At 46.6% G+C, this 18844-nt stretch overlaps 1 pseudogene; it reads right to left on the reverse strand.

Annotated features, from left to right (window-relative positions):
- Window positions 1-808: 808 nt before the first annotated feature.
- LOC717413 (small ribosomal subunit protein eS4-like) lies at window positions 809-14711 on the reverse strand (annotated as a pseudogene).
- Between the last annotated feature and the right edge of the window lie 4133 nt (window positions 14712-18844).

Raw genomic sequence — 18844 nt, forward strand, 5'->3', positions numbered from 1 at the left:
CTCCCACAATGAATGGGGCTAAGTAATGCATAAGACACTGTGGAAGTGTCACTGTGTGATTTCTGAAGGATGCTGTAGCTTCTGCTTTGTTTGCTCTTGGATTACTTGCTATGGCAGAAACCAGTGGCCATGTCATGAGGATACTCAAGCCATCCTATGGAGACGTCCACATGGCAAGGAATTGAGGCCTCCTGCCAACAGCCAGCACCGAGTCAGCATCCCTGTGAGTGAGCATCTTGGAAGCAGACCCTCTAGCCCCAGTTCAACCTTCAGATGACCACAGCCCCAGCTCATGTGTAGACTGCAGCCTCCTGAGAGACACTGAGCCAGGGCCTGCAGCTAAGTTGCTTCTGACTTCCTAACCTATAGGAACTGTGAGATGATACATGAGTGTCATTAAGTTGCTAAGCTTTGGGGACAGTTTATCTCTCAGCAGAAGATAAATACCATCCTAATCTGTCACACTGGCCCCCAAAACTCTGCAAGGTTGCCCTCTCCCTAGTTTCCTTGTGAGCTCCTTTCCAACAACCTCTCTCTGCCCAAGCCACACTATACTGGCTTCCTTCCAGTTTCTCTAACCCCTGAGTACCTTGTTGTCTTGGGTACTTTCCAGATGCTGTTTCCCCTTGTCCCCATCCTTCCTTCTCCCCGTCTCTTCTTCTAGTCTATTCATCTTTCAAGCCAATGATTAAGTGTCACTGCTCTAGGGAAAGTTTGCTGACCCCTCCTGACTTCCATGGGTCCTGCGCCTCAACATAAACCCTGCAAAGCATCTATCAGAATTATAATCGGTTAACTATTTGTGTAATCATTTATTTGCTGCCTCTTTCTCTCTCTGCTCCCAAGACTCTAACACGTAGAGGGCAGGGAATGCATCTATCTTAAACACTGCCAACTCCACAGTGGCCCGGACGGCATCTGGAACACAGTAGATACTCAAAAGATGTTTGTTGAATAGCTGAATGTGACCTGCTTCTGCCAGCTGCCCTCTGTTGTCATCATCTCCACTGCAAGAAAACAGCTTAGAGCAAGCTTGTCCAAGCCACGGCCCGAGGCCGCATGCGGCCCAGGATGACTATGAATGTGGCCTAGCACAAATTCATACTTTCTTAAAACATGAATTTTTTTGGCCATTTTAAAATTTTTTTAGCTCTTCAGCTATCATTAGTGTTGGTATATTTTACTGGTGGCCCAAGACAGTTCTTCTTCCAGAATGGCCCAGGGAAGCCAAAAGATTGGACACCCCTGGCTTAGAGCAAACCCCTCATTGACGGCAGGTTAGTGTTATTCTTAAAGGACAGCACATACACTTTTATTACTTTTTAGAAATGTTCACTTCCAACAGTGACTCACTTTGTGACCTTGGGTTGCTTGATGGAGATTGGTACAGTGCCTCATTCGAAGGCTGGGAACTGTTTCATTTAGAGAGGTGCTGGCAGGGTTTTCAATGCTCTTGAAGTACAATTTTCTTAATATCTAGGTGGTTGTAAATGATTATATAAGTGATAAGTAGAAATGAACTGTGATTGACCATGTGAATGTATCTCCATTGTAGGCAGGGGTGTGTGTGTGCATCTTTTGGTGCTAAATGTGCATGCATATTCTTCAGAAGAGTCTGTTTGCTCTAGAATGCTCATGGATATCCTAAATTCTGCTGCAGACCTGTTTAAAGATGTAATTGACTTTGAAGCTATATTCATTTCTAATATAACAAAACCAATATTTACTTAAAGCTTAGTAAATACTTAGGCATTATGCAAAACCAGTTTCCTTTATCATAGCCAATCTTCACAGTTACTTTTGCAGGATAGGAACTATTATAACCTCATATGACAGATGAGGGAACTGAGGCTCAGAGGTTCAATAACTTGCCCAAGGTCACACAGCTAATAAGTGGCAGAGCAATAACTAAAATCCGTATGGCATGCTCAAAATCTTTGGCAAAATTGTACATGTGTATTTGTGACTAAGAGAATAAGGAGAAAGAGGAATGTGACAAAAGTCCCCATTCTGAAGGATTTTAATCATAAAGGAGCCCTCAGAATAGCATTAGTCTATAATCAGATGCTCAGGTACTGAATGGGATGGATGCAAGAAGTGAGCAAAGCTGATGGATCCAAATGTTACCTGCAGTGCACCTGTACCCATGAGATAAGCTCTTGGCGCATCCATCAAATTACAGTCCAGTTCAAAGCAGAATCATGTTTGCATAACAAACAACAGAACAGTCCAAAAAAAGGCCAGTATTTGGATACAGCTGGATCTCAGCAATGCAGATGAGGAGACACCTGCAGCTCACCAGGCTCTGAGCCAGAACAGATGGATCGAAGACAGGGCCAGAGAAGGGGATTTTGAGGTTGGCTACATCTTTCTTTCTTTTTTTTTTTTTTTTTTTTTGAGACAGGATCTTGCTCTGTTGCCTAGGTTGGAGTGCAGTGGCATGATCTCTGCTCACTGCAGCCTCGACCTCCTGGGCTTAAGTGATCCTCCCACCTCAGGTGTATGCCACTACACTTTGTCTATCTTTTGTACACATGGGGCCCTACTATGTTGCCCAGACTGGTTTTGAAATCCTGGACTCAAGTAATCCTCCTGCCTCAGCCTTCCAAAGTACTAGGATTATAGGCATGAGCCACCATGCCCTGACAAGGTTGGCTACATCTTGTACTGAAACTGGTATTAACACAAATCCTTCCACTTGAGCCCCAAATCTAACCACATACAGATGCTATTCATTCACCCCAGCAGTCATTCAACAAGTAATTTCTGAACACTTACTTGCCAGGCGTTGTGCAATGCAGGTGGGTCGGCAGGAGAACAAGGGAAATGTTCCTGCCCTCCTGGAGCTTACAGTCTTGTTTGGGAGTGGAATCCATATCAGTGGAACATATACATTAAACAAATTATTATTTTTTATTTTTGTATTTTTGGAGACAGAGTCTCACTCTGTTGCCCAGGCTGGAGTGCAGTGGTATGATCGTGGCTCACTGCAACCTCTGCCTCCCAGTTCAAGCAATTATTGTGCCTCAGCCTCCCGAGTAGCTGGGATTACAGTTGCGTGCCACCACGCCTGGCTAATTTTTGCATTTTTACTAGAGATGGGGTTTCACCATGTTGGCCAGGCTGGTCCCGAACTCCTGACCTCAGGTGATCCGCCTGCCTCAGCCTCCCAAAGTGCTGGGATTACAGGCATGAGCCACCGCACCTGGCCCCATTGTCACACTCTTGACCCTGCCATTATCAACAACTGCAGCCCCTTCGCAACATCAGTTTACAGCATCCCCCAGTACAAGAATGTAATACCCCATATCTCCAGTTCTTTGACCCCCTTACCTGGGCCTCCAATTCACTGACCTTTCTACCTTTTCCTTCTCCTAGTTCATTTCCCTCCTTACTCAGCTTAAGTCTCAATGCTTCCTTGTGTATCCCTGTATTTGTTCTCTGTTGCTGCTGTAAGAAATTACTGCAAACCTAATGGCTTAAGACAACACAAATGTGTTATCTTACCGTTCTGGCGGTCAGAAGTCCAAAGTGGGTTTCACTGGGCTAACATTAAGCTGTCGGCAGGGCTGGGTTCCCACTGGAAGCTCTAGGAAGAATAAATCTCCTTGCCTCTTCCACTTCCTAGAGGCCATCTGTGTTCCTGGACTCATTGCTGCTTCTTCCACCTTCAGAGTCCATAGCATTGGCTGTATCTTTCTCACCATGCCATCTTTCTGCTTCTCTCTTTTCTACCTTTTTTTCCTCTTCTGAGGACTCCTGTGATGATACCGGGCCCAATCTCCCCATCTCATGGTCAACTGATTAGCTACTTTAAAAAGAATATTTTAAGATCGGGGTCTCGTGATGTTGCCCAGGCTGGTCTCAAGCAATCCTCCTGCCTCAGCCTCCCAAGTAGCTGGTACTACAGGTATGCACTACTGCATCTGGCTTGATCAGCTACTTTAATCCATCTGCAACCTTAATTCTCATTTCCTTTTGCTATGTCGCCTGACATATTCAAATTCCAGGAATTAGAAGGTGGACATCTTTGAGGGGCCATTATTTTTCCCTTCTGTTTATTGTACTGGCCTCAGCGAAAGCCCAAATCTCGTTGAAAACAAGTGTCCACCTACTCCAAGCCTGCACCCAAGCAGCTAAGCACCCAACATGCTAAGCACCCAAGCAGCTAAGCACGGTGGAGAAAGAATCTTCCTCAATTGTCTCCAGTGAACTCCCAGGACTGCCAGGCAATTCTACTATATTTCCCTCATCCGTTTACACTCCCTCGCTTCTAGACGCTAATTTCACACCTCCTCCTCTCTCCAAGCCCCCACATTTCCTTCCCTGTTCTTATTCTCAGCTGAATCTTGATTCCTACTTCCTAGAGAAAATTGGAGCAATTGGAAGAGAACTTCCCCAGACTCATCAGCACCCACCTGCATCTGTGCTCAGGCACAGCCTTCCCTCCGTCCTGTGGATAAACAGCTGAATGCCAGCCTGAAGGCAGCCCCTCCCCTGATGCCTGGGCCTATCCCTGCTCACTGCCTCCAGGGAGGCCAGTCCAGCGAGCCCTTGTGTTTTCCTGTGTTGTCAATTACCCCCTCGCCTCTCTTTTGGACTATTTTCCATCAGCATACAAATGTTCTATCATTTCTTCCATCATACAAAACAGACCTAAAAAAAAGAAAGTAAATAAGCCTCTCTGTTGTTCTTACATCTCCTCTCCAGCCACTGCCCTATTTCTCGGTCTTTCTTTACAGCACAACTTGAAAAAAGTGCTGCCTGTTGGTCCAGTTCCTTCTCTCTTGGATCCACTCCTATCTGGCCTTGGCTTCCACAGTGCTTCTGAAGATCACGGACAATCGCCACACTGCTAAATCCAGCGGTCGATTCCCCTACTGAGCTCTCAGCAGCATTTGATACAGCTGATCACTGCTTCCTCCTGAATGTTTTATTTACCTCCTGTCTTGGTTTCCTTCTTATTTAGTGGCAGCTCCATCTCAAGCTCCTTTGCTGATTTCTTATCTCCTTGACCTTGAGATGCTGGAGTGCCTCATGCTCTCCTGGTGAGTGCATCAGGCTGTTGGCATAAAACACCATTTTATAAGCTAATGACCTCCAAGTTATATCTGTAGTCGGGACTCTCTCAGTTCCAGACTCTTTTCTGCCCTCCACTTGGAGGTAAATACACTCAAAGTGAAAGTGACATAAACCAGCCACACGCAGTGGCTCATGCCTACAATCCCAGCACTTTGGGGGGCCGAAGCAGGAGGATTACTTGAACCCAGGAGTTTGAGGCTACAATGAGCTATGATCGTGCCACTGCACTCCAGCCTGGGCGACAGAGCAAGACCCTATCTCAATCAATAAATAAAATGACATAAACCAATGATGGTAATGTCAGCCATGGTTGCTCAGGTCAAGAACTTTGGCATCAATCTCAGCTTTTCTCTTTCCTTCATACCCTTTTTTTTTTTTTTTTTTTTGAGACGGAGTCTGGCTCTGTTGCCCGGGCTGGAGTGCAGTGGCCGGATCTCAGCTCACTGCAAGCTCCGCCCCCCGGGTTTACGCCATTCTCCTGCCTCAGCCTCCTGAGTAGCTGGGACTACAGGCGCCCGCCGCCTCGCCCGGCTAGTTTTTTTTTGTTTTTGTTTTTTGTATTTTTTAGTAGAGACGGGGTTTCACCGTGTTCGCCAGGATGGTCTCAATCTCCTGACTTCGTGATCCGCCCGTCTCGGCCTCCCAAAGTGCTGGGATTACAGGCTTGAGCCACCGCGCCCGGCCCCTTCATACCCTTTAACCAGTCCAGACAATTCTTGTCAGCTCTATCTCCAACTACACCCAGGATCTGACTCGTTCTCACCATGTCTACTGCTCCTACCCCGGTCCAAGCTACCATCATCTATTACCTGGATCAGCGCAGTAACCTCCTCCCTACCCTGCTGGGTCTGTACCGCAGACCCTAGCTGACAGATAAAATGAGTACTCAGATACAGGCATGCGGCGTAAGAGCAGCTCAGGGACTGCCTGGCTCTCATGGCCAGAAAGCAGCCTCAAGAGGATGAAGCTGCTTTCTTTTATTCAGTGCGGGCACAATGCCGAAAACCTGGCGCGAACACAACCTGTAGGTAATTAAGATTTATTGTTCCCCTTTCAGGGAACCTCACGGCGCACTGATCATCAAAGGTCAGTTCCTGGTCAACATAAGTAAACAAGCCTGTTTAAGATAAATTCTGCCACACTCCCGTGTACCTACTCCTTGCCCTCTGCTTCAGGGTTATAGAACAGCTGCCTTCAGCTATGCTTCCCCAGGGCTCTGCAGAACCTTCTGATCTTTCAGAAGGTTTGCGTCCTTTCCCTGTAGTTTTCCCCACCACTCTGACCGATCCCCCACACTGCCCTCCATGTCTCTTCCCAGGATCTTGTACAATCTGTTCTCAGCAGAGGGGCCCTTTTAGGATTGTAAGACTCTATCTTGTATCCAAAGAGTGCTAATCAAACACTTTAAGCTAGATCCTTAGAGAGTGAGTCTCATTGGCCGGGCGCCGTGGCTCACACCTGTAATCCCAGCACTTCGGGAGGCCGAGGTGGGTGGATCACGAGGTCAGGAGATTGTAGACCAGTCTGGCTAACATGGTGAAACCCCGTCTCTACTAAAAATACAAAAAAATTAGCCGGGCGTGGTGGCGGGTGCCTGTAGTCCCAGCTACTTGGAGGCTGAGGCAGGAGAATGGCGTGAACCCGGGAGGCAGAGCTTGCAGTGAGCCGAGATTGCGCCACTGCACTCCAGCCTGGGTGACAGAGCGAGACTCTGTCTCACCAAAAAAAAAAAAAAAAAAAAAAAAAGTGAGTCTTATCATGTCCCTCCCCTACCCCAAATCCTTCATGGCTCCCCATGGCCAACTAGGCCTTGTCTCAGCCATCCCTGTGGCCTCTCTGACCTCATCCCCTAGTCCACCCCTCAGAGTGTTGCCCCACTTTGACTTCCTTGCTGTTAACCCCAACAGGCCAGGCACTCTCACCTGGGAGTCTTCATATGGGCTGTTGCCTTGGCCAGGGATATTCTTCAGGCACCCAGAGGGCTCCCTCACCACTCCCTTCACATCTGGGCCCAAATGCCACCTTCTCTGAGCAGCATGCCGGTCACACCATTTCCAGCTCCCACCTCCCCACTCCTGCCCCAGCACACTCTGCTCGCATCTCTGCTGTAGTCTTTACTAGCACTTCTCACCATCTGTGTTAGTTTCCTATTGTTCCTGTAACAAATGCCACAGACGGTGGCTTAAAACAACACAGTTTATTATCTCACAGTTCTGGAATCAGACATCTAAAACAGGGCTACAAGGCTGTGTTCCTTTTATTTTATTTATTCATTTATTTATTTGAGATGGAGTCTCTGTCGCCCAGGCTGGAGTGCAGTGGCATGATCTCGGCCCACTGCAGCCTCTGCCTCCTGGGTTCAAGCAATTCTCCTGCCTCAGCCTCCAGAGTAGCTGGGATTACAGGCATGCACCATCATACCTGGCTAATTTTTGTATTTTTAGTAGAGATGGTGGTTTCATCATGTTGGCCAGGCTGGTCTCGAACTCCTGACTGCAGGTGGTCCACCCGCCTTGGCCTCCCAAAGTGCTGGGATTACAGGCGTGAGCCATGGCCTTCTAATTTATTCTTATTTTTTAGTGACAGGGTCTTGCTCTGTCACCCAGATTGGAATGCAGTGGCGTGATCTTAGCTCACTGCAGCCTCGGACCCCTGGGCTCAAGTGGTCCTCCTGCCTCAGCCTCCTGAGTAGCTGGAACTACAGGCATGTATCACCATGCTTGGCTAAGTTTTGTTTGTCTGTTTTTATTTAAGAGATGGTATCTCACTACGTTGCCTGGGCTGGTCTCGAACTCCTGGCCTCAAACAACCCTCCTGCCTCGGCTTGCCAAAGTGTTGGGATTACAGGTGTGAGCCACTGTGCTCAGCCGGCTATGTTCCTTCTGGAGGCTCTAAGGGAGAATCTGTTTCTCCCCTAGCTGCCTTTTCCAGCTTCTAGAGGCCACCTGCATTCCTGGGCTCATGGTTTCTTCCTCTGTCTTCAGAACCAGCAGCTTAGCATCTTTTCTCTCTGATTTCCAGCCTCTCTTTTTAGAGATAGGGTCTCAAGCCAAGGTAGCTCACACTGTAATCCCAGCATTTTTGGAGGCTGAGGCAGGAGGATCACTGGAGCCCAGGAGTTGGAGGCTGCAGTGAGCTGTGATTGTGCCACTGCACTCCAGCCTGTGTGACAAAGTGAGACCCTGTCTTGAATAAATAGATGGATGGAGAGATAGAGGGATAGCAATGAAGTCTTGCTTTGTTACCCAGACTGAACTTGAGCTCCTGGCCTTGAACGATCCAACTCCTGCCTCAACCTCCTGAGTAACTGGGATTACAGACATGCGCCACGACACCCAGCTTCTGCCTCCTCCTTATAAGGACTCTTGCAATTACCTTGGGCCCACTCGGAGAATCCAGGACAATCTGATGTCAAGATCCTTAACTTAATCATATCTGCACAATCCCTTTTGCTACATAAGGTAATGTATTGACATAATTAACAGGGATTGAGAAGTGAACATCTTTGGGGGTTCCACTACTCGGCCTGTAACACCTGCTGATAAACTACAGTATACTTGTTTATCATCTACCATCTTAAAAAAAAAAAAAAAAAAAAGGGCTCTCACTATGTTGCCCAGGCTTGTCTCAAAAGCTTGGGCGCAACCAATCCTCCCACCTCAGCCTCCTAAAGTGCTGGAATTACAGGTATGAGCCACCGCTCCTGGCCCCATCTCTGTTCTCGAGGGCAGGTTGTAGACTCCTCAGGGATGATTTGTATCTGTATTCACCGTGCTTAGGACAATGCATAGCTAATAGCAAGTGCTCAATAAATATCTATTTTTGAATGAACATCTGGCTTTTTAGCTGTGGCTGTGTCTGCCCGCTCTTGGTATATGTGCCAACCAGCAACACTGCTGGTCTTTGAAAGCACTTGCTCCCTATGTGATGGGCAGTATCAACAATGCCTGGGGTGGTTTGGAGGAGGGTGCTAGGCAGCCCCTCAACCCGGGCAGGCTGAAATGGGAGCTCCACTCCTCTTCCATCAGACATTTTTCATAGGCTGCTTCAGTGCAATTCCATTGAATTCCTCCGTGTTTACTGAGCCCTGACGTGACAGGCGTGGTCCCACCCTGCCACTCCAGGAGATGTCTAGAAAGAGCGTCATCGCCCTCAGATTTGAACCAGAGATTTATCTTTAGTCTGGAAAATGGTATTTGTTACCATAGCAACCAGACTTCTAAAAAAATGGATGTCAAGTAACATGCGGATCCCAGTGCTCATGGCAACCGCCATTCTGCATATTTTGGGGAGAAAATGTGCCTCGCCTTTCTCCTGCCTGTGAGTTGGGCAGTGGGGAGGTGAGGTTAACAGCAGGTTTCCTTCTAGAATTGATGAGACACTGAGGTTTTTGGTTAGTGGAGTTAGAGGCTGGACACCTCTCCGACTCCCACTGTGAAAGCAGCTCTCTTCTAGTCACATGATCAGTGCCTTTCCCCAATTATTTGGAAGGAGGTCTCTCTTCTGCTCTTGCCTTCTTTGTTGCTGCTCAAATCCCTGGAGACATTCTTGGATTCTACAAGGAACACACATGATAACAGATACACACACACACACACACACACACACACACACACACACACCCTGTGCACTGAGAATCTGACAGGTGCGGGCATCACCATTCATCCATTCCCCTATATATTTGCTCGTTGATTCATTCGTGCCTTCTCTTAGTAAATATTCATTAAGTGCCTACTACGTATCTAGCTCTGTGCTGGAGACTTGGAAGCAAACAGGGCATGATTAAGGATGTGATTCTCACTCTCCAGCCCCATATTACAGAATAGATAATAACACATTCATTACTCAACAGCTTCACTGAAAGAGGCGTGCACGGGAAGGAAGGGAGTGATTAACTGTAGCAGAGATGTGGGTGGTGGGTGGAAATCAAAGAATTTAGCCTTGTTTTAGGTTCTCTTACAGAAAAGATTGGTCAAACTGTATTCCTTCCAGGAAGATTTAAGAAAAGTCCTCTAACAAGTTTCTCGGAGGCATCTTTGATTACCCCATCGCTTCAATTGAAGATGCAGATTCTCTCCATTATAATGTTTCTGAAATCAGAATGTTTCTCGTGACTGATGTGTATATTTAATGAAGTGTTTCTTTTCCTATCCCCAATTAAATTGGTGGTGTGTCTTACAGTCAATGGTGTCCTAGAATCAAGGATATTTGAGATTTCCCGTTTTTACTCCCAATATTCATTAGTAACTAAGCCTGAGTTCTCAGAGAATCTTCTTGGCCTTGGACTTCTGCTCACATTTCCTCCCTGAAGAAGTGTAGCTTTCCCCATTAGAGACAGTGTATGGTTTCAGCTAGAAGGCTTTTGAGAGACTTCTGTGCATTTGTTGGCAGTTGAGTTAGTATTGAGGAGCATGCATTCTGCAGCCAGATTGCCTTGGTGAATTTCCAGGAGCCATCCCTTTCTAATTTGTGGCCCTCTCTGAGCCTTAGCATCCTCATCTATAAGATCGTAAGATTACTTACCTTTAGTGTTAATTATCCTTCAATTAATCAATTCAACACATATGTACTGAGTGTCTACTGTGTTCAAGAACTATGGAAAAGGTGGAAATGTGAAAGTGGACAAACTGCACAAAATTCCTGCCCTTGTGAGCTTACATTCTATTGGAGGAGACCAATGGTAAACGTGCAAATTACTCAAATGTAATACATTAGCTGGTAATAAGTGCTCTGGAGAAAAATGAAAGCAGGGAAGGGGGTAGGGACAGCCAGTGCAAGGGAGTTACGAATAGCAGTTAGGATTAGGTTTGGTTGGGAGTAACAAAAAAACCAAACAATAGTGGCTCAAAAAAGACAAAGGTTCACTTTGCTATAATAAATATGAGAAGTCCAGGGTGGCTTTACAGCCACTGGGGTCCCAAGTGTCTTTTATCTTCTTGCTTTGTCATCCTCAATACCTAGCTACTACCTCGTGGTCAAAGATGGATGCTGGAGCTCCAACTATCTTGACTACATTCCAGTCAACAGAGAGAAAGAAAGAATGTGCCTCTTTCCCTTTAAAAACATTCCCTAGAAGGCCGGGCATGGTGGCTCACGCCTGTAATCCCAGTACTTTGGGAGGCTGAGGCAAGTGGATCACCTGAGTCAGGAGTTTGAGACCAGCCTGACCAACATGGAGAAACCCCATCTCTACTAAAAATACAAAACTAGCTGGGCGCGGTTGCGCATGGCTGCAATCCCAGCTACTTGGGAGGCTGAGGCAGGAGAATCATTTGAACCTGGGAGGTGGAGGTTGCAGTAAGCTGAGATTGTGCCATTGCACTCCAGCCTGGGTAACAAGAGCAAAACTCTGTCTCAGAAAACAAAACAAAACAAAAAACATTCCCTAGAAGTTTGATGTGACACTTTCCTTTCTTTTCCCTTGGCCAGAACTTAGTCACGCGGTTATACCTCTGCAAGGAGGGCTGAGAAATGCAGTTTTTAAGTGCCCGGTCAAAGAGTAGAGATTTTTTTTTTTTTTTTTTAAACCAGGTAACAATGGATAGAACAAATATGGGGCAAAATTAGCTGTCTCTGCACAGGTTATCACAAAGATTTGATCAGATGATGCATGCAAAGGATTTAGCACAGAATAAGCATTCGATAAATATTAGTTGTCTTTTGACACAACGTTTTCTCAATGTACATGTTCTTGGTAAACAGTGAGCAGATGAGGAAAATGGAGGCTCAAGGGTCTTAGGGACCAACCTGTGGCCACTTGAAAGGTGGCAGATCCTGTCCTATGGGCATCGAGATCCCAGAAACCATCCCCCAGCGGGCACTGTGGCTGGTGGAGCATTGAGGCTGTGCTCCTCAAGTGCTGCCTGCTGATTTCTGGGCCTGGGACAACCTCTCCAGCAGGTGGGCTTGTTATCTCTCTTCCAGGATCACCCATGGTTTGTTGGCTTTTCAGAGAGCAGTTTCTCTTACTCTGACATGCCTCTGCCCGAAACAATCCTTGCTGCTTACAGAATAGAATCCAAACTTTACCATTCCTGGCACTGAATAGGCATTTAATGCAAATATATTAAAATCATGAACTCAAGGGCCTCTAGGAGCTGGCTCTAATTTCTCCTTTCTAATTTATCTCTTTCCCCATTGCCTCTTCCTGCCCCTGAGTGAAATCTATTCTGTAATTCAATAGCTGCATTTTTTTTTCTTTTCTTTTCTTTTTTTATTCGAGACAGAGTCTTACTTTGTCGCCCAGGCTGGAGTGCAGTGGCGGGATTTTGGCTCACTGCAATCTCCGCCTCCCGGGTTCAAGTGATTCTCTTGTCTCAGCTTCCTAAGTAGCTGGGATTACAGGCACGTACCACCACGCCTGGCTAATTTTTGTATTTTTAGTAGAGACGTGGTTTCTCCATGTTGGTAAGGCTGGTCTTGAACTCCTGACGTCAGATGATCAGCCCACCTCAGCCTCCCAAAGTACTGGGATTACAGGCGTGAGCCACTGCGCCTGGCCGCTTTTTTTTCTTTTTTTCTTCTTATTTTTATTACTGGAACAAATATAGTTGCATTTTAAAAGAAACCTCAGATTATCAAACTGTGTGATTTAAAAATAATTGTTTCAATAGGAAGATAAAAATAAAGGCTAGAGTATTTCAGACTTGAAATACTAACAGTTGTCTTGGTCTGCCCATCAGACCCTCCTGTCTTCTGGTCTCAGCCTCCAGCCCCTAGACCACAGGGGTGAGTTCTGTCCAACACTGGGCAAATATATTATCACCACAGTGATTGGTCCAGGCATGCACATTGGCCCAAGATAGCCAATGGGAAGTCTTTCTCTTAGTCCTCTGCCTCCCCCTAGTTCTGCTTGCAAGATAAAGAGCTTAGCCTGGTGCTGTATATGACTACGAACTAATTGTAAGGAGAAAGACTAATGGTGGTAGGAGAGACTGAAGCAAACTGGCAGAGAAAAGCAGAGGAGAGAATGAGGAGGGAGACAGGAGGAGGCAGCGGGAGAGAAGAGTAAATAAATATGGGTGCATTTGAACCCTGGGTCCATGTGTACTCGGGGCCAGCTTCATCAGTGTGCCTTTTCTTTTCTTCTTCTTCTTCTTTTTTTTTTTTTGAGACGGAGTCTCGCTCTGTCGCCCAGGCTGGAGTGCAGTGGCCGGATCTCAGCTCATTGCAAGCTCCGCCTCCCAGGTTCATGCCGTTCTCCTGCCTCAGCCTCCCGAGTAGCTGGGACTACAGGTGCCCGCCACTTCGCCCGGCTAGTTTTTTGTATTTTTTAGTAGAGATGGGGTTTCACCGTGTTAGCCAGGATGGTCTCAATCGCCTGACCTCGTGATCCGCCCGTCTCGGCCTCCCAAAGTGCTGGGATTACAGGCTTGAGCCACTGCGCCCGGCCCCACTGTGCCTTTTCTAGTTCAGCTATTGAGCCTGTAATTTTTCCTTTTTGGCTTAAGCTACTTTGAGTTGGATCAGAAGTGGGAACAGAGCAAGTCAAATGAGGCACTTGAGGAGCAAAATTGAAGGAGGCATCTTTACAAGCCTGACAGTGAGCACCTTCATGCATTTCTCACCCTGAGCTCCTCACTGGCCTCCTCGTAGTCTTGACTTTGAGTTGAGTTTTAGTAACTTGTAACCAGACAAATTCTTGGCTAATGTAAGCTCTACTTGTTATTTTCAATAAATCACGAATTCTTGGCTAATATAAGCTCTACTTGTTATTTTCAAATTGCAAGTTAAAAATATTATATTAGTTGATCCAGTTGGTCAAATACACCCCGATTTTTTTAGGCTGCATTATTTTAAATTGGGTACAAAGATCTTATTAACATATCACCTAGACACCATTTCACCCACTGCTTTTTGTAGGCTGCCAGTCTCTTGTCTGCCTCTTCAGCAGTGGTGAGGTGGATACCCTTTCCTCGGGAAAGAGAAATCCATGCTTTGTTGCCCTTGCCAATAACAAAAATGCTGGAAAGCCAGGTGGCAAAGCTGCTGCTGTTGGCATCTTTCAGATGAACCACATCAAAAGATGCAGGGTGCCTCTCTCTGTTGGTGATCACACCAATTCTTCCCAGGTTCTCACCTCTAGTCACCATCCACAGGTTACCAGTGTCGAACTTGATGACATCAGTACTCTTGCCCGTCTCCAAATCAACTTGAATGGTGTCATTCACCTTGATGAGGGGACCAGGGTAGTGGATGGTGCCAGCATCATCGGTCACCAGATGAGGGATTCCTTTTGTACCCACAAGATTTTTTCTCACTTTACACAATTTGCACTTGGCCTCCCCTCAGCTGTAATACGGTGAATGGCAAAGTGATCCTGACGTTACAGATCAGATGGAAATTCTCTTTGGTCTTGTCGATGATGACATCTGTGAATCCAGCACGGTAGGTTCTATCAGTTTGGACCTTGTCGTCAATCTTAATGAGCTGCAGCATCCAAATCTTTAGTTCGTCTCCAGTCAGGGCATACTTAATTCTGTTTCTTAGGAAAAATGATGAGGGGGAGACACACTCTCAGCTTGTGGGGACTGGTGGATGGATGAGGAGCAAACACACCAGTCAGTGTCCCCAGCATCCATTGCTTTGAGCTGCTACCACTTCAGATGCTTCTTGGGACCATAAGCCATGGCTACCTTAGGCATGGAAAGAAGTTCACCTTCCTCCCCTAAAGATTCAATGAACAGGCTGGGCGTGGTACCTCACGCCTGTGATCCCAGCACTTTGGGAGGCTGAGGTGGGTGGATCACCTGAGGTCAGGAATTTGAGACTAGCCTGGCCAACATGGTGAAACCCCGTCTCTACTAAAAATACAAAAAATTAGCTGGGCGTGATGGCGAGTGCCTGTAATCGCAGCTACTCGGGAGGCTAAGGCTGGAGAATTGCTTGACCCTGGAAGGCAGAGGTTGCAGTGAGCTGAGATCGCACCACTCCACTCCAGCCTGGGCAACAAGAGTGAAATTCCATCTAAAAAAAAAAATTAAATGAACATATCCTGAAGAACACAGGCCCACAGACAACTGGGTCAAAGTCAGTGGGTTTCTACAGAGGCTAAGAAAGTAGATGTGGCCCATTTCACAATTGCCAGCAACTGACGTGGCTCCAGCACCAGCGATTCATTAGGGAACGTGGTGTGTGTTGGTTATAACTCAGTTGGATGTCCGTTGTCACTTTCTCAGAACTCCTGTCTTTCTGACTTGTCTTATGGTTGGTGGAATAGATACAGAATTCATTTCCCCTTCTTTGGGCAGCAGTACCTGGGATAGTGCTTGTCACATAGAAGGCACTCAATACATAATGTGTTGAATTGAACTGATCTGGTCACGCCTCACCCTAGACACATCTAACAATGGGGCATCACTCGCTGTTGGCCAGTTGATGCTTTTCCTCCTCTGGCTTTGATGCTTAGCTCATGGGTGGACATGTGACCTGAAGCGGCCTATGAGACTTAAGTGCCAGGACTTGTGTTGAAACTATTGGGAAAGAACAGTCCTCTTCTTCTGGGGCTGCAAAGCTGTGAGACTCTGGGTCCAGTGGCCTTTTTATTTTTATTTTTTTATTTCTTTATTTTTTTTGAGACGGAGTCTTGCTCTGTCGCCCAGGCTGGAGTGCAGTGGCGCAATCTCCACTCACTGCAAGCTCCGCTTCCCGGGTTCACACCATTCTCCTGCCTCAGCCTCCCGTGTAGCTGGGACTACAGGCGACTGCCACCGTGCCTGGCTAATTTTTTTAAATGTATTTTTAGTAGAGATGAGGTTTCACCGTGTTAGCCAGGATGGTCTCGATCTCCTGACCTCGTGATCCGCCCGTCTCGGCCTCCCAAAGTGCTGGGATTACAGGCGTGAGCCACTGCGCCTGGCCAGTGGCCTTTTTAATGATCTGGGAGTGACAGCCTAAGAATGGAGCTGGTGGAGCAGAGACAGAAAGATAAGTCCTGATTTTCTGAATCCCTGGATGTAACCAACTCTGTACTTTTCAGTTATTTGAGCCAACAAATTCTGTTCTGTTTGTTTATTTTGCTGAAGTGAGCCAGAATTGGGCTTTTGCACTTGTCACTAAAGAGCCCACATTAATACAGTCCATTTTTAAAATCTACATATCTGTTAGGATGCTCGTGGTGGTGGTACTTGCCAATGGCCAATTCACTGGGATTACACAATAAGGTTTATGATCTCACTTATAGGAAATCAGGCATAGAACACCTTCAGGCACAGTTTGATCAAAGTTCCAGCTCCACTTCTCTGTGATTCTCTTAGTTATGCCCCTCTCCATGTATTGGTCTTGGTGGCAGCAACATGACTTAAGCAGTTGCAACACATTCAGATTCATAAACCTGAGGCAGAAATGGGGCTGTCTCTTCCAGCTTGTGCTGCTTAAGAGAAGCCCCTCAACAGACTTCCCTTCACATCTCATTGGACATAACTGAATCACATGCTCATTCCTAAGCCAGTCCCAGACAAGGAGGATGGGACCACCGTGTTCGGCTGGGACTGAGGCCAAGATCCACCTCCTTATAGCTTAGGTCCCATAGAGGGACATATATTTATGCATTCCTCTCCCACATCTTCATTCTGCTTGCTCTTCAGGTTCTATCCCCTACCACCCAGACAACTTCCTCCCATTTTGAGGAAAAGCTCTTCATATGACCTTGTGCCCTTTCCAGCCACCATAGTATTTCTCTACTTCCTTCCATCAGAGTTAGGTGGACCCATGGTTGGCAGAACTCACAGGAAGTTTCTGAGGTGTGCAGAAAGGCTCTATGTTCAGGAGAGGCAAAGGCTCTGGGTGGCAGAACCAAGACCAAGGAGGTGAAGTGTTACAGATTCAAGATGGCTGACAATAAACTCCTTGAGAGGTAGCGAGCTCTCCACCAAGGGAAGTGTTCAAGCAAAGTCTGGATGGCCCTCTCTGAATCATTATAGAAGGACTTCATCTATTGGGAGTGAGTTTGGACTGGATTTGTTCATTCATTCATGTATTTGGCAAATATTTATTGAGCACCAGGTACTATCCTGAACACTGAGAATATGCCTGCATTTTACAAGCCAAGAACATAAATAATAATGAAAAGGAGGATTCCTGACCTGCCTACAGCAATTTCCCACGCATTAGCTTATCTGGGCCTAGGGCAGTCCTGTGCAGAAGGCAGAGCTATTACTCCCTTTTTCTAGCTGTGGTGGAAACTAAGACTCTTAATGTTGAGATGGCCTGCCCAGTACAGAGAGAGGAGGATGCGTTCCTTTCTCTAGTTTTCAGGTCGTTTAAATAGAATCCCAGCTGAGGCCGGACATGGTGGCTCATGCCTGTAATCCCAGTGCTTTGAGAGGTGAGGCAGGCGGATTACCTGAGGTCAAGGAGTTTGCCTACATGGTGAAACCCCGTCTCTACTGAAAATACAAAAATTAGCCGGGCGTAGTGGCGGGCGCCTGTAGTCCCAGCTACTCAGGAGGCTGAGGCAGGAGAATCGCTTGAAGCCAGGAGGCGGAGGTTGCAGTGAGCTCAGATCGTGCCACTGCACTCCAGCCTGGACAACAGAGTGAGACTCTGTCTCAAAAAAAAAAAAAAGGATCCCAGCTGAAAGACACCCCAGGAATCATCTATTTCCATCTCCCCATTTTGCAGATGAGAAAGAGACTCAGGGACCTCAGGGCACTTGCCAGAGATAACATGGCAGGTAAATGGCAGCGCGGATCCCAGACTCTGGTGTCTGACTCCCAAGCCTGTCCTAGTTCACCCTTTCCCAATCCACAGGGTACTGTCAGCTTTCAGGTGACCAGCGGGCTCCTTGATAAAGACGGTGTTCCTGTGGTTCTCAGGTGAGGCTGGAGGTGAAGGTAGCTACAGGTGACGGGCCCAGGGCCTGCTGGCAAATAGCAAGCCTGAGGCTGAACTGGGCGCCTGGATACGACCTGGCCACAGTTAGCCTGTTTCCCTTCAATCTCCAGACCTCCTCCACCCTTCCGCCTTCACTTCCCATTCGTAGGTTCCAGATCCTCCTTCAGGGCGCTTTGCTTCGCCTTCTCCATCCTGTGCTCCTGGTGCCTCCTTGTGGCTAAAAATGTCAACTGCATCAATGACTGACTATAAATTCCCAGGAAAATCCCAGAGATCTTAGGATGCTGAGACTGAAGGACCCTTAGAGATGATTTTGGAAATAATTTGCATTTTTTCCCAGTGGCGATACTGATCTGAGCCCAGGTTAGAACCCAGGAACCCTGGTTTCCAGACAAGTTCTCCAAATGGGTGGTCACTGCCTAAGTATTTGAATAGGAGTGACGTGTAATTTAAGGAAGGAAATGACCTGATCAATCAATCAATCAATCTGTGGACTCAACTTCATCAATCAAGTTGATTTTAGGGACAATAACATGAATGAAATAAAAGCGAATTTAGTTTTGTCCTTAAGCATATAGCTCTGGAGAAAGAAGGAGTTGGTTAAACCCTGCAACTTCACCTCACAAAGCCTCAGTTTCCTCATCTGTAAAATGGGAGCAAAAATAATACCTGATATCTTTGATGAAATGATGTGAGAATGGCATAAAATGGTTCATGGAAAATAGTGCCTGCACACCGGATGGAAACATTCACTCCAAGATGAATCTTAGACCTAAATGTAAAACCTAAAACTATACAACTTTTGGAAGAAAACATAGGAAAAAAAAAAAATCTTTGTGACCTTAGGTTAGGCAAAGATTTCTTAGATGCAACACCAAAAGAATGATCCATAAAAGAAAAAAATGGATAAATTGGACTATATGAAAAT

This window comes from Macaca mulatta, chromosome 1, assembly GCF_049350105.2.
Source record: "Macaca mulatta isolate MMU2019108-1 chromosome 1, T2T-MMU8v2.0, whole genome shotgun sequence".
Lineage (NCBI taxonomy): Eukaryota > Metazoa > Chordata > Mammalia > Primates > Cercopithecidae > Macaca > Macaca mulatta.